This window comes from Heptranchias perlo, chromosome 20 (genome assembly GCF_035084215.1).
Source record: "Heptranchias perlo isolate sHepPer1 chromosome 20, sHepPer1.hap1, whole genome shotgun sequence".
NCBI classification, from domain to species: Eukaryota; Metazoa; Chordata; class Chondrichthyes; order Hexanchiformes; family Hexanchidae; genus Heptranchias; species Heptranchias perlo.
The window spans coordinates 14416977-14433858 of record NC_090344.1 but is presented as its reverse complement, the minus strand read 5'-3'; the positions used below and the strand labels follow the sequence as shown (position 1 = coordinate 14433858).

The following is a 16882-nucleotide window of genomic DNA, read 5'->3' as shown; positions in this document are numbered from 1 at the left end:
GAGTAGTGGTTAATGGATGTTCTTCAGACTGGAGAGATGTAAACAGTGGTGTCCCCCAGGGTCAGTGTTGGGACCATTGCTCTTCTCAATACAAAGAATGATCTCAGCTTGGGTATGTGGGACACACGGTGAAAATCTCTCTTAGACGCCAACATTTGCAGCGTGGGGAACTGTGAAGAGGAGTCAGTGACTTCATTGTGACGTCCACAGGTTCGTAAAAAGGCGGGTGAAGTTTAATGGAGAGAAATGTGACGTGATACATTTTGAGAGGAAGAAAAATGAGATGAAATGTAAACAAAATGGTCAAAGTTTTAAATAGAGGAGCAGAGAGACTTAGGGGTTGAAGATTCTAACTAATACGTTGTCTTATTAATTAACAAGTTTGAGAGTCAGCAACTTTAATATCTTATTAAGAAATATATGAGTCAATTCTCTTTCCTCTACCGCACCAGAGTAAATATACAAGTCTCCCGTGTACACGAGATGATCCTGCTGGATGGAACCTCAGGCGCCCTGAGCTTGATCTCCGGTGTCTCCACTCCCGACTGCCCCTTACATCAGTATCCCGTCACTGGAGCTGGAACTTCCCCAGTCTGTGGTTTACAAGGACACATTGCTTGGTTCCCAGCAGTTATTTTTCTTCAGTACCGTTCTCATGACCCCCGAACTACCCTGCTTACTGTTAATTAAAATCAAAGAATTAAAGAAATTTACGGCACAGAAAGAGACCGTTCGGCCCATCATGTCTGTGCCAGCCGAAAAAGAGATATCCAGCTTAATCCCACTTTCCAGCTCTTGGTCTGTTGCGTTATAGTTTACAGCACTTCAAGCACATACCCACGTACTCTTTAAATGCGATGAGAGTGTCCGCCTCTACCATCCTTTCAGGCAGTGAGTTGCAGACCCCACAGACCTTGGGCGAAAGAATTTCTCCTCAAATCCCCACTAATCCTCCGACCAATCACTTTAAATCTATGCCCCTGGTTACTATCCTCTCTGTGAAGGGAAATGGGTCCTTCCAATCCACACTAGGCCCCTCATAGTTTTGTACAACTCAATTAAATCTGCATTCAGCCTCTTCTGTTCCAAAGAAAACATCCCCAGCCTATCCAATCTTTCCTCTTAGCTAAAATTCTACAGTCCAGGCAACATCCTTGTAAATCTTTCTTGCCTTGTATAAAATGTCTACGAATTGAAAGTCGTGATATTGATCAAAGTCCGCGTTCCGTTTTCTTGCCATTTCTGTCAAGATTTGGAAAAGATCTGTTACCTGACACTTTAAATGTTGCCGACTTTAACTGTAGCTCACTGTGTCTGAACAGTCACTGTTATCATTGGCCTTTCATGTATCTTCTTGTGCTCCATCTCCTTAACAATACAAGCTGATCACAGCAATGTTTTCATCAAATGGAATCGCAGTGTGAAAAAATGCACAATTTCAGAGCGAAGCAACATAGGCAAGATTGGTGGGAGATGCGACTGGAGAAAATGGGCCTGGGGCAGTGTGAACATCTCTTGAGCATTAAGATATTCAGTATCCGAAGAAGCAGGGGGATGAGGTCGTTGTGTCTATTTATCCAGGTATCTGCAAAATCCATCGTCTCTCAATGCCCAGCTTCATTCTTCCCCTCTCCTGCTTTCCAGTTCAGGATTTTTTTTCTCTTTAAGTCGCAGTATTTGCTTTGAACATCTATTTCACCGGCATCTGGAGGAGCAGAGGAAGCTGGATATAAATTAGTGACAGAAACAGAAGGAGATGACAGGTGATGGCAGAATCTTGTGTGTGTCAATTGCTTCAAGTGAGACATGACAGCCCTGCGTTGTCTTGCACCTTTCCAAGGAGCTGCACTGATTCGGTGCGTGCGTTTTGGAAATGGAAACAGTTCCACCAGCAGCTTGTGGTAATATTTCCCCTCACTGTCTATTTCATGTACCTGCCTACCCGCACTTGGTGCTGTCGTTGTCTGAACAAGTATTTCATGTTCTAACAGTAAATTCCATTTTGTGCGAGCAACTTGTCTGGGGCGAAAGTGACTTGAGTTTCAAAGGGACAAGTCGGAAAGACAGCGTTGGTCTGCTTGCTTGAATAAAAATTGCAGCGGATTCGCTGGTGGTCCAGTGCTGAGGACTCGGTGCTCTCGCCGCCGCGGCACCATGTTTGATGCTCGATCAGGGAACTTGACTTTCCTGGTGTTGTTCAAAATAGCACCAACCAAATTCCCCCGACTGAGCACAAAGCTCGGTCCTGATCAACATGAGCAATTTCACCGCTCCTGCCTGAACAGCCAGTAGCCCATCATTCTTCAATTTTACAACCCATAAGAGCGATACACAATGCACTTTCTTGCTTTCTGTAAAATGCCTCCTGTTCGAAAGTCGTGCCGCTGATCAAAGTCTGCATGAAGTTTTCTTGCCATTTCTGTCATGATTTGGAAAAGATCTGCTGCCTGACACTTTAAATGTTGAAGAACCTTTAAAAGTAGATCACAGTGTCCGAACCGTCACTGTTATCATTAGCCTTTGATGTGTCTTCTTTTACTCCATTTCCTGAACAACACCAGCTGATCACAGCTTCGTTTTCTTCAAGTTGAATCCCAGTGTGAAAAAATGAACAATTTCAAAGCTAAGCAACGTGTGCAAGATTGGAAGGAGAGTGCGAGTGGAGATAATTGGCTTGGATCAGCGATCTCTTGAGCATTCAGACATTCATTATCTGAAAGAAGCACGGAGATGAGATTTTTGTCTCGATTTATCAGTGTAGAAAAGAAGCAGAGAGTTGAGATCCGTTTGTCCATTCATCCTGCAACAGACAAAATCCTTCGCCTCTCAATGCCCAGCATCTTTCTTTCCAACTCCTTGCTCTGCAGGGAAGTCTTGGTTTCATTAACTCTCCTTGTTTTCAGCAAACATCTAATTCACCTGGCAGATCTGGCCTTGTCTTCCAGTCATAATACGTGCCATCGTGCTGACATCATGTTAGCAACTCAAGATAAGCTGTTTTATGTTGATGGAATGCATTCGAGCCTGTTTTCCAGATCAATATGTCGAGGAACCAACAAGGGAACAGGCTATTTTAGATCTAGTATTGTGTAATGAGACAGGATTAATTAGTAATCGTATAGTAAATGAACCTCTGGGGAAGAATGATTATAATATGATAGAATTTCAGATTGAGTTTGAGAGTGATGTCGTTAAGTCCGAAACTAGGGTCTCAAATTTAAACAAAACCAATAACGGAGTTATGAGGGGCGAGTTTGCTAAGGTGGTTTGGGAAATTAGATTAAAAATATTATGGTAGATGATCAATGGCGAACATTTAAATAAATAATTCATAATTTCTCAACAAAATTACATTCGCTTGAGGATTAAAAACACCACCGGAAAAGTGGCCCAACCTTGGCTAACTGGAGAAATTAATGATAGAATTAGATTAAAAGAGGCTTACAATGTTGCCAAAAAGAGTAGTAAGCCTGAGGATTAGGAGGGTTTTGGAAATCAGCAAAGGATGACCAAGAAATTGCTAAAATGGGAGAAAATAGAATGATGTTAAACCAGCAAGAAATATAAAAATGGATTTGGAGAGCTTCTACAAGTATGTATAAAGGAAGAGATTAGCGAAAGTAAACATGGGTCCCTTGGAGGCAGAGACAGGAGAATTTATATTGGAGAATAAGGAAATGGCAGAGACGTTAAACAAGTATTTTGTATCTGTCGTTATAGTAGAAGACACAAAAATCATACCAGAACTGTTGGGGAACCAAGGTTCTAATGAGAGTGAGGAACCTAAAGCAATTAAGATGAGTAATGAAAAAGTACTGGAGGAATTAATGTGACTAAAAGCTGACAAATTCATTGGCCCTGGTGGCCGACATCCAGGGTTTTAAAAGAGGTGGCTGCAGAGACAGTGGATGCATTGGTTTTATCTTCCAGAGTTCCCATGATTCTAGAAAGGTCCCCATGGATTGGAAGGTACCAAAAGTAACCCCGCTATTCAAGAAAGGAGGCAGAGAGGAAACAGGGAACTACAAGCCATTTAGCCTGAGAATAGTAGGAGGGAAAATGTTCGAATCTATTACTAGGGACTTGATAACAGGACATTAGAAAATCATAACATGATTAGGCACATGCAACACGGTTTTGTGAAAGGGAAATCGTGTTTGACAACTCTGTTAGAGGTTATGAGGGTGTAGATAGCAGGGTAGATAAGGGAGATCCAGTGGATATAGAATATTTGGATTTTCAAAAGGCAATCGATAAGGTGCCACACAAAAGTTTGTTAGACAAGATTAGGGCTCATGGGATAGTGGGTAATATATTAACATGGATTGAGGATTTGTTGATGTACATAAAATAGAAAGTCGGAATAAACAGGTCATTTTCGGGTTGGCAGGTTGTAACTAGTGGGGTGCCGTAAATATCAGTGCTTGGGACTCAGATATTTACAATCGATATTAATGACTTAGATGAGGGGACCGAGTGTAATGTATCCAAGTTTGCTGACGAGATAAAACTAGGTGGGAAAGTAAGCTGTGAGGAGGACGCAAAAAGGATGCAAAGTGATACAGAAAGGTTAAGTGAGTGGGCGAGAATTTGGCAGATGAATTATAACGTGGGGAAATGTGAGGTTATTCACTTTGGTAGGAAGAATAGAAAAGCAGAATATCTTTTTAAAGGTGAGAGACAGAGAAATGTTGGTATTCAGAGGGATTTGTGTGTCCTTGCACACGGATCACAGAAAGTTAACCTGCAGGTGCAGCAAGCAATTAGGAAAGCAAATGGTATGTTGCCCTTTATTGTGAGGTGGTTGGATTACAAAGATAAGGAAGCCTTGCTGTAATTATATAGGGTTTGGTGAGACCGCATCTGGAGTACTGTGTACAGTTTTGATCCCTTACCTGCGGAACGATACACTTGCCTTAGAGTGCGTGCAACAAAACTTCACTGGATTGATTCCTGGGATGAGAGGGTTGTCTTGTGAGGAGAGATTGAGTAGAATGGGCTATATTCTCTGCAGTTTTCAATAATAAGGTGATCTCATTGAAACATATAAAATTCTTAGAGGGCTTGACAGGTTAAATGCTGGGACGCTGTTTCCCCTAGCTGGAGAGTCTAAAACTAAGGGTCATAATCTCAAGATAAGGGGCCGGCCATTTAGTGCAGAGATGAGGAATATATTGTTCACTGAGAAGGTTGTGAACCATTGGAATTCTCTACCTCAGAGGGCTGTGGATGCTGAGCCATTGAATAGATTCAAAACTGAGATGGATAGAATGTTGGACACGAAGGAACTCAAGGGATATGGGGACAGGTCGGGAAAGTGGAGTTGAGATCGAAGATCAGCGATGACCTTATCCAATTGGCGAAGCAGGCTCGAGGGACTGCATGGCCAACTCTTGCTCCTTTCGGTCCGCTGGAAAAGCAGAACTTGCCAGCTGTTTTAAAAGTTTTAGCCTGAACAGGGACTCGAACACTGGACCCTCAGATCACTACCTGTTTTAAAAGTCTGATGCTCTGCCGACTGAGCTATCCAGGCTCGCTGCTTAATTAATTTCCATCATACAGATTCATGGTAGGACTCAGAATTATCCCTGCAGATGTCCAATTCGGGTGAGGATCCCTTTTCTCCAATTTTCAGCAACGTGTTGAGGAGAATCCTTGTTTCTGTTGAACATGATGTCAGAAACATGGACAGTGAACTCGTGATTTTGCAATTCTTCTTGTTTGTACAAAATGTCTTGTCATTCGTTAGCAGCAATTTAAAAAAAAACACCTTACCCAATGGCTCAAAAGCCAAACTTTTTCCACATGGGAGCTGGAAAATGCCTCTCGACATTTCAGCCGATCAACAATTGAAAGCTGAATAATTTCACCCGTTACACCGTGACACCAGGCAACAGATTTGCCTCCCGAATTTTCCCGACACGACACTTCAAACCGATAAATACCTGCTTCACGGAAAGAAGAATTGTGTTTTTGGTTCTTTAGATTTAAAGATGTTGTGCCGGCCGCTTTACCATTTCAGTTGTCGCCAATTGCCCACTCTCCCTCCCATAAACAAATAAACTCACGCCTGCAATTGCAAGACGGGAGGCCAGAGGAGCCTCAGTGCCCACATGGGGACATGAAGAAGTCGATGCGTTATGGAACCGGTTGTGCCTTGAACTCTGGTCAAAATGTTTGGAAGGTTCAACTATTGACATGGCGCTGGAGCTCACAATCTCGGCATTTCTCGAGGGTATAATTATTGTAGAAATAACGCGCGCTGACCGATTGCGCCACTGGAGCCGCGCACGGTCTGTGTCCCCAGTGCTCCCATCAAACAGCTTCATCCTCGGTCTCTCAATTATCGCTTCGTGATCTTTCCCACACAGAAGCCTCCAACCAAGAGGCGATTCGTTAAACATCCGCAGCGACATTTCAAAGCCGTGGAATCTGAAACAAAACCCCAGACGACAAGAACTTTTAATTATATTATTATTATTAACTTAAGGACAATTATTTTCATGCTACTTTGAGGATTTGGGGAAATTGGGAGCTGAAACTAAGAAACTCTCTCTGGGCTGTCGTTGATTGAAGAGATGGGCGTTATTTCATTTGAAAACCGAGACTCGGAACTTCCTGATGGAGAAGTGTGACAGAAGATTGTGGTTAGTGGCAGTTGTCGGGGAAATCCATTGGAGAGGGAGAAAAGTCAAAGTCACAGCTGTGACAGCTCAAGTGCTCCGCTTATCTGTAATATTTAAAAAGTTATGTACAGTACAGGGCAAACCGATTTAGTATCGGTTATCAAAAATATTAAAAGACACGGGGTCAAAGGCGGATTTGTGAAGAGGGAACGGATTTAACCGCCAGACCGAAATCATTCCCCATGAATCTGAAGCGTCTTGCGGAAAACGGCAGTGCGAACTGTGATGTTCGTGTCATGACTTGAAAGACCCTCCAATTACCGACAGTGTCTTTGAACGAGTTGTGCAGCCAAACCGCGATAGAAGCCGCTTTGCATTCGTCAAACGTGTCGGTGACGATATTGGGGTTGATAAGGGTCGATTTCAATTATTTGAAATCTCACCATGTGACCCGAAGATTGACCGCAGAATCGAGTTTTTCCTGTTAGTCCTGAATTGAAGGAAAGGCGCAACAAGCAGGTCGGAGAAATGAAGAGCAGAAAATGTGGATGAAACTTGCACGAGTGAAAATCCCTGTCTGTTGGAAGACTCAGTCCCCAGTGGTGCAGAGGATTGGTATTTCAAGCTGTCTCACAGCTCACACACACACCATTGGCTTATTGAATCACCTTCAACAACTCGATTACATCATCACTTAATCTTCTATACACAAGGAAATACAAACCTTGTCCACGCAACCTGTTCGCATAATTTAAATATTTTAGCCCAGTTATCATTCTGGTCAATTCTGGTGAATCTGCACTGCACCCCCGCCAAAGCCAATATATCCTCCCTCAGGCGTGGTGTCCAGAACTGAATGCAGTACTCGAAATGTGGTCTCAGCAGAGTTTATGCAACTGTAACATTTTTTTTATTCGTTCATGGGATGTGGGCGTCGCTGGCAAGGCCAGCATTTATTGCCCATCCCTAATTGCCCTTGAGAAGGTGGTGGTGAGCCGCCTTCATGAATCGCTGCAGTCCGTGTGGTGAAGGTTCTCCCACAGTGCTGTTAGGAAGGGAGTTCCAGGATTTTGACCCGGAGACGATGAAGGAACGGCGATATATTTCCAAGTCGCGATGATGTGTGACTTGGAGGGGGACGTGCAGGTGGTGTTGTTCCCATGTGCCTGCTGCCCTTGTCCTTTTAGGTGGTAGAGGTTGCTGGTTTGGGAGGTGCTGTCGAAGAAGCCTTGGCGAGTTGCTGCAGTGCATCCTGTGGATGGTACACACTGCAGCCACAGTGCGCCGTTGGTGAAGGGAGTGAATGTTTAGGGTGGCGGATGGGGTGCCACTCAAGCGGGCTGCTTTGTCCTGGATGGTGTCGAGCTTTTTGAGTGGTGTTGGAGCTGCACTCATCCAGGCAAGTGGAGAGTATTCCATCACACTCCTGACTTGTGCCTTGTAGATGGTTTTGGTGAGTGAGGAGATCATTCACTCGCCGCAGAATACCCAGCCTCTGACCTGCTCTTGTAGCCACAGTATTTATGTGGCTGGTCCAGTTACGTTTCTGGTCAATGGTGACCCCCAGAATGTTGATTGTGTTGGATTCGGCAATGGTAATGCCATTGAATATCAAGGGGAGGTGGTTAGACTCTCTCTTGTTGGATATGGTCATTGCCTGGCACTTGTCTGGCGCGAATGTTACTTGCCATTATAAGCCCAAGCCTGCATATTGTTCAAGTCTTGCTGCATGCAGGCACTGACTGCTTCATTATCTGAGGGGTTGCGATTGGAACTGAACACTGTGCAAACATCAGCGAACATCCCCATTTCTGACCTTATGATTGAGGGAAGGTCATTGATGAAGCAGTTGAAGATGGTTGGGCACTGGACACTGCCCTGAGGAACTCCTGCAGCAATGTACTTGGGCTGAGATTATTGGCCTCCAAAAACCACCACCATCTTCCTTTGTGCTAAGTATGACTCCAGCCACTGGAGAGTTTTCCCTCTAATTCCCATTGATTTCAATTTTACTTGGGCTCCTTGATGCCACACTCGGTCAAATGCTAGCTTGATGTCAAAGACAGTCACTCTCACCTCACCTCTGGAATTCAGCTCTTTTGTCCATGTTTGCTCCAAGGTTGTAATGTGGTCTGGAGCCGAGTGGTCCTGGCAGAACCCAAACTGAGCATCGCTGAGCAGGTTATTGGTGAGTAAGTGCCACTTGATAGCACTGTCGACGACATCTTCCATCACTTTGCTGATGATTGAGAGTAGACTGATGGGGCGGTAATTGGCCGGATTGGATTTGTCCTGCTTTTTGTGGACAGGACATACCTGGGCAATTTTCCAATTTGTCGGGTAGGTGCCAGTGTTGTCGCTGTACTGGAACAGTTGGGCTAGAGGCGCGGCTAGTTCTGGAGCACAAGTCTTCAGCACTGCAGCCGGGATGTTGTCGGGGCCCACAGCCTTTGCTGTATCCAGTGCACTCAGCCGTTTCTTGATATCACGTGGAGTGAATCGAATTGGCTGAAAACTGGCTTCTGTGATGGTGGGGATATCGGGAGGAGGCCGAGATGGATCATCCACTCGGCACTTCTGGCTGAAGATGGTTGCAAACGCTTCAGCCTTGTCTTTTGCATTCCCATGCTGGACTCCACCATCATTGAGGATGGGATTGTTTACAGAGCCTCCCCCTCCAGTTAGTTGTTTAATTGTCCACCACCATTCACGACTGGATGTGGCAGGACTGCACAGCTTGGATCTGTTCCATTGTTTGTGGAATCGTTTAGCTCTGTCTATATCATGTTGCTTCTGCTGTTCAGCATTCATATAACTTCCACCCTTTGTATTCCAGCTCCCTTGAGATAAAGGCCCACATTCCATTAGCCTTTTTAATTACTTTTGTACCTGTCCACCGATTTTTAGTGATTGCTGTACTTGGACCCCTAAATATCTCTGCTTCCCCACAGTTGCTTGCTTCTCTCCATTTACAAAATGCTCTTAATGATCTTGCTTAGGTCCAAAATGGATGACCTCACATTTTCCCATATTGAAAGTTTGAACACGCTGGGGGTCTTATCTATAGAAATGAGAAGGCTGAGCGTGACCTGAAATAGGACTTTAAGATTATGCAAGGGTTTGATAGGTCAGATGTAGATAAGGTGTTTGTACTTTGGGGGTAGGGACTCCAAAACCTGGGGCCAATAATATAAGATAGTGATTAATAAATCCAATATAACATTCAAGAGAACCATATTTACGCAGAGTCGTTAGAATGTTCAACTCGCTATCACAAGAAGTAGCATTTACGGGGAAGCGAGATAAACACATGGAGGAGAAAGGAATATTAGGGTTTGCTCCTAGGGTTAGATGAAGAGGGGTTGGAGGAGGCCCGTCTGCAGCATAAACACCGGCATAGTCTAGTTGGGCCGAATTGCCTGTTTCTGTGATGTACATTCTATGTAATTCTATGTAACTCCATCTGCCACAATTTTACCAACTCACTTCATCTATCAATTTCCCTTTGCAACTTTATGCTCCCATCTACATTACTCACTGTGCCACCGAACTTGGTGTCGTCGACAAACTTGGATATATGGCTCTCTATTTCTTCATTTGCCTCATTTATGCATATAGTAAAAAGCTGATGCCCCGGTACGACCAACTGTCCGCTCATCCCTCCAGTCAATTTATCATAAGGCCATAAGATCATAAGAGATAGGAGCAGGAGCAGGCCATTCGGCCCCTCGAGCCTGCTCTGCCATTTGAGATCATGGCTGATCTGATGTTTATCTCAACTTCACTTACCCGCCCTTTCCCCATTTCCTTTGACTCCCTTGCGAATCAAAAATTTGTCTAACTCAGCCTTGAATGTATTCAATGACTCAGCCTCCACAGCTTTATGGGGTAGAGAATTGCAAAGATTCACAACCCCCCTGGGAGAAGAACTTCTTCCTCATTTCCGTCTCAAACGAGCGACCCCTTATTCTGAGACTATGCCCCCTAGTTTTAGATTCCCCCATGAGGGGTAACAACCTCTCAGCATCTCCTCTCATTCTTCTAAACTCCAATGATTATAGACCCAACCTGATCAATCTTTCCTCATAAGACAACCCTTCCATCCCCGGAATCAACCGAGTGAACCTTCTCTGGACTGCCTCCAATGCAATATGCCCTTCCTTAAATAAGGTACACCAGAACTGTACGCAGTACTCCAGATGTGGTTTCACCAGCACCCTGTACAGTTGTAGCATGACTTCCCTGCTTTTATAGTCCATCCTTCTAGAAGTAAAGGCCAATATTCCGTTTGCCTTCTGGATTACCTGCTGCACTTTTATGTTGACTTTTTATGTTTCATGTACGAGGACACCCAGATCCCTCTGTACTGCAGCATTTTGAAGTATTTCTCCATTCAAATAATATTTTGCTTTTTTATTTTTCCTCCCAAAGTGGATGACTTCACATTATATTCCATCTACCAAATTTTTGCCCATCCGCTTAACCTGTCAATATCTCTTTACAGACACTTTGAGTCCTTATCGCAACTTGCTTTTCCACCTATCTTTGTATCATCAACAAATTTGGCCACAAGACACTCTGTTCCTTCATCCAAGCCATTAATATATATTGTAAATAGTTGAGACCCCAGCACTGATCCCTGCGGCACCCCACTCGTTAAAGGAAATTCCTATAAATTCCTGCTGCTCCTATTGGTCCGGATCTCTCCTTAATCACCAGGGCGGGGTTGATGGTGAAACTGACGGTCCTGAGTTGCAGTTGGAAAATAAACATTAATTGAACCCGTCAGTTGCAACAATAAAACGAAATTAATTAAAGTTACCGAAAATTTTTCTTTCTGGATTTCACCAAAGTGGGGGGAGGGGGCTTCTATGCCGTGTGTTTGTGCCGGTTTAAATGGCACGAAGGGCTGGGGTTTCAGTTTATTTTATTGTCCTTGGTCCAAACGCGCTCTCCCTGCTTCCAATGTCTTTGCTTTTCGGCAACGTATTACGAGACAAGCAATGGCGGCGGCATCACCCAGCATGCATCGCAGTACAGATTGTGCCCTATCTGAATCAGTGGAGCACAGGGCGCAGGCGCAGTAGTGACTCATTATCGGGCAGTGTGTCCTGAGCATGCGCGGCCAGTCGAGGCTGCGGGAGGAGCGCGTTCGGTGCAGGTGAGAGGATCGGAGCAAGAGGATCAATAAACCCCGGGGCCCGGGTCCGGGCTCAGGCCCAGGCTCAGGCTTCACAAACCCCGAGTGCGGCCCCAGACCCGAATATAAAACAGTGAACATTATCCCCCCTCACTACCCGCCGGTTTCCGGTTTCTCCCGTTTCGCTCCGGACCAACTCTGAACTAAAGGCCGCGGACCCGCGCATGCGCGGTGTAAACTGGGACTTCTCAGGGAGCGTCTGTAAATGGTGATCGGTCAGGGAGCGTCTGTAAATGAAGGTGATCTCTGTACCTTCAGTCATCCAGGGAGCTCCAGCCGTTCCTTTTCTTCTCGTGGGGATCTGTCTGCTCTGTACTCAAACCCACTCCTCCTTCAAGGCCTCCCATTGTTCAATTACTGTTTTGTTGCCAATTTTTGATTCCAATCCACCTGGACAAGATCCCTTTTTAACTCACTGGAATTAGCCCTCCTCCAGTTAAGAATTTTCACATTTGACTGTCCCCTGTCCTTTTCCATAACTGTTCTAAACCTAATGAAATTATGATCACTGCTGCCCCACTGAAACATGCTCCACCTGCCCCACTTCATTCTCCACACCGAGCCCACTGCTTCTCTCACGTTCACTCTCTCACGTTCACTCTCTCACATTCACTCTCTCACACTCACACTCTCACTCTCTCACATTCAATCTTTCACGCTCTCACGCTTTCACTCATTATATAAGGCCACTGAAAGATGATGCGATGGGTTTGGATTTCAGCACAGGGAGGAGGGAGAGTGTGTTGGACGGGGATTTACAGCTTTGAGGAATGAGAGAGGTAAGAATGTTCTATAGAAAGTAGAGTTATCTGAACTGAATTTCTATCCTGTACTTACAGTGATAATTTTTATAAACTCCTTTTACAGGGTATTTGAAGGGGAGGATTTGCAGAGGGAAACTCAAACCAAAGATCATGTCAAGATCTGACAGAATCACTCGATTCATGAGGACCTGAATATCATCGGCCTTTGAATGTGGAAGGAGAAATGTTTCTCTGTTCTGTCTGAGAGAAGATTTCAAACATCAGTGTGAGTGGAAAAGCACCGAGACACACACACCCGAGTGAGAGTGTTCCAGTGCACTGACTGTGGAAAGAGCTTTAACCAGTTACATAGTCTGAAAAAACATCGCACCATTCACAGTGGGGAGAAACCGTACACGTGTTCTGTGTGTGGACCTGGAGAGACACAAGGACACCCGGACCACGGAGAAACCGTGGAAATGTGGGGACTGTGGGAAGGGATTCAATTACCCATCAGAGCTGGAAACTCATCGACGCAGTCACACTGGGGAGAGGCCGTTCTCCTGCTCCATGTGTAAGAAGGGATTTACTCGGTCTTCCCACTTGCTGATACACCAGCGAGTTCACTCCGATGAGAGACCTTTTAAATGCTCTGACTGTGGGAAGAGTTTTAAAAGCATAAACAAACTTCTGAGACATCAACACAGTGACACTGGGAAGAGGCCGTTCATGTGCTCCGTGTGTAAGAAGAGATTTACTCAGTCATCCCACCTGCTGGCACACCGGCGAATTCACACTGGGGAGAGACCGTTCATCTGCACCGTGTGTGGGAAGAGATTCACTCAGTCATCGCACCTTTTGTCACACCGGCGAGTTCACACTGGGGAGAGGCCGTTCTCCTGTTCCGTGTGTAAGAAGAGATTCACTCAGTCATCCACCCTGCTGATACACCAGCGAGTTCACACTGAAGAGAGGCCATTCTCCTGCTCTGTGTGTAAGAAGAGATTCACTCGGTCATCCCACCTTCTGTCACACCAGCGAGTTCACACAGAGGAGAGGCCGTTCTCCTGCTCTGTGTGCGGGAAGAGATTCACTCAGTCATCCAACCTGCTGAGACACCAGCGAGTTCACTCTGATGAGAGACCTTTTAAATGTTCTGACTGTGAGAAGAGGTTTAAAAGCAAAAGGAATCTGCTGAGACACAAAATCGCTCACACTGGGGAGAGGCCGTTCTCCTGCTCCGTGTGTAAGAAGAGATTTACTCGGTCATCCCACCTTCTGTCACACCAGCGAGTTCACACTGGGGAGAGGCCGTTCACCTGCTCTGTGTGTAAGAAGCAATTTACTCATTCATCCAACCTGCTGAGACACCAGCAAGTTCACACTGATAAGAGACCTTTTAAATGTTCTGACTGTGGGAAGATGTTTAAAAGCAAAAGGAATCTGCGGACACACCAACGTACTCACACTGGGGAGAGGCCGTTCACCTGCTCCGTGTGAGGGAAGGGATTCACTATTTCATCCGAACTGCTGACGCACCAGCGAATTCACTGTGGGGAGAGACCTTTTAAATGTTCTGACTGTGAGATGAGCTCTAAAAGCAGATACGAACTGTGGAGACATCGACGCACTCACACTGGGGAGAGGCCGTTCACCTGCTCCGTGTGTAGGAAGAGATTTACTCGGTCATCCCACCTTCTGAGACACCAGCGAGTTCACTCTGATGAGAGACCTTTTAAATGTTCTGACTGTGAGAAGAGATATAAAAGCACAAATGATCTCCTGAAACACCAACACACTCACACTTGGGAGAGACTGTTCACCTGCTCTGTGTGTGGGAAGGGATTCACTCATTCATCCCACCTTCTGAGACATCAACTTGTTCACACTATTGAGTGACCTGTTAATTCACTGACTGTGAGAAGAGCTTTAAAAGCAGAAATGAACTGCTGACACATCAACTCACGCCCATTGGGGAGAGACTGTTCACCTGCTCCGTGTGTGGGAAGGGATTCACTCAGTCATCACACGTGCTGAGACACCAGCGAGTTCACATATGACTGCAGGGGTTGGATTCTGCTGTTAATCCCATCCAGGACTGAACCATGTTCATTCTGACAGTTGGGGTTTGTTTCTGCTGATGTTAATAATCCCAATAACTGGGCTGGAGTTTAATATTCAAGATATCTGTAAAATAAATCAGCGTTATTTTAAACCCTTGTTGTAGATTTTGGTCTTTCCCACCTGAGTGTTTAGCATCACCTGTCTGGAGCTCAGAAAGGACAATCTGGGGGGAGGATCGTCCGGGGGGAGCAGAACTTCAGCCTGGACACAGTCCTTCAGGGCCACACTGAGAGGGGCAAACGGCACTTTGGTCTTTCTCATCTCTCTTCACTGACAGCAAAGTCACCGTGCGGCGTCCAGTCTAAAAATGACAGTGGTAATTATTCTATGAAGATTTCACCTGTTTGAGTGACAGTCCTGAGTCTACCATTTAAGGCAGGCGTTAACTCATTTAAAATAAACCTGTTAAAAATAAGTGAGTTAAAGTCTGCGTTAAAACAGCAGACGGAGGAGTTCACAGGAGCCTGTTAACTGCTGGTACAATTATACAACAGTCATTCGCAGATAAAGAAGGACCTGCAGTGTGTTTCCAGAATTCACAGTTTTATTGATGTGTGCGTGTTAGACACCAGGATCACTAAAAATACACGACCCGGACCATCCACAGGGTGGGGGCGATCCCGACAGTTACTCTGGGATCACTCCCACTGCGGAACTCCACCACTGACCCTGCTGAAGTTTGCAGGCTCAGGGAGTGGGGCCTCCAGGAGTGGACTGTAAGAAAGCAGCGTTTCAGTATCCTGATAAATATATGCTGAGGTACCAGAGGAATCCTTACTAAGGAACCGTCTGGGGTTTTACCTCTCAGTGTGGGTCTCGGGGTGAATGATTCCCGACTCCCTGAACTGTCTTACATTTAACCCAGGTCGGAACAGGATGAATTCAGTTTACAGGAGAATTGGGACAAATATCACCCACAATCGAGGGAGACACAAGCAGCCTTTTGAGAAGCTCAGAGATCTTTGGAAAAGAAGATGGTGCCCAATTGTGGGAATAATAGCAAACGTCTTTCCAGCTACGTCAGGAGTCAGAAGACCATTAAAGATGGTTTTAGGGCCACTGAAAGACAGTTCAGGACAGATTCCCGGGCTATGGCAGAGCTGTTAAATGACTATTTCTCATCAGCCTACATTCCTGTGGATGATGCTCAGATTCCAGCTGTGGGATGTGCTGTCGACAATAACATCATAAATATTAAAATAGAAAGGGATGTCATCTTGGATAAAATATGAAATCTCAAAATACTTTGTGCTCCAGGTCCAGATGATATCCACCCCCGGGTGTTTAAAGAGATGGGACGGGTGCTCTGTGAGCCCCTTGCCTGTATCTTCAACAGCTCAATAGAGTCAGGGATTGTCCCCTGAGATTGGAAGGTAGCTCACGTAGTTCCCATTTTCATTAAAGGGGACAAATCAGAGCCAGGGGAATGACAGGCCCATCAGTGTGACATTGATCTGAGGGAAGATGCTTGAAGGGATCCTAAGAGATGCTGTTTATGATCATGGGGAAAGAGAAGGAGCCATTCGAGATACTCAACATGGCTTCTGGGAAAGAAGGTCGTGTCTCACAAACTTGCTTGAGTTTTTTGAAGAAGTTGCTGGGTTAGTGGATGAGGGTAATCCTGTTCACATTGTCTATCTCAGGGGTGTCAAACTCATTTCCTATGGTGAACCTGACCCGATATCATGACACTTGGCCTGGACCACATTCAGCAAAAGTTATTAAACTGGAAATAGATGAAGATGAACTACATTGTTACTTACGTACATTTAGTTGTTGTTTACTGCTGCTGCTGCTCCCGATACCTGGCGCCTCTGAGCTTGAACTATTGCACCAACATTTGGAGTAAATGACTGGGCTGAGGCCTGTCTTGGATAAAAACATGAGGACCACTTGTCATTACAGAACTGTGTGACCCAAACACTAACCGTGGAAGTGAATTCCACAGACTGCCTACTCCCTATGTAAAGAAGTTTCTCTTGACTACTGCTCTAAAACAGATAGCAGGGGTTAATTGTAGCGACTCACACTGTGTAAGGTGGAAAGTGATGTTCCACAAGGATTGGTTCTGGGACCACTGTTCACAATTCACATAAACAATTTGGTCTCGGGAATCGGAAGTACAATTTCAAAATTTACAGATGACACCAGATTGGCGGGTGGGGTGGAGTTTAGATAATATTAATGAA

The 16882-nt window shown here is 45.2% G+C and overlaps 1 non-coding gene and 1 pseudogene across 1 annotated transcript; one reads left to right on the top strand and one right to left on the bottom strand.

Moving 5' to 3' along the window:
* Nucleotides 1–5448: 5448 nt before the first annotated feature.
* trnak-uuu (transfer RNA lysine (anticodon UUU)) lies at nt 5449–5533 on the bottom strand. Its single transcript is given in 2 exon segments — nt 5449–5484; nt 5497–5533. It is a non-coding gene; the product is annotated as a tRNA-Lys (tRNA).
* Nucleotides 5534–11957: 6424 nt separating this feature from the next.
* On the top strand, nt 11958–14765 carry LOC137336075 (zinc finger protein 271-like; annotated as a pseudogene).
* The last annotated feature ends 2117 nt before the right edge of the window (nt 14766–16882 follow it).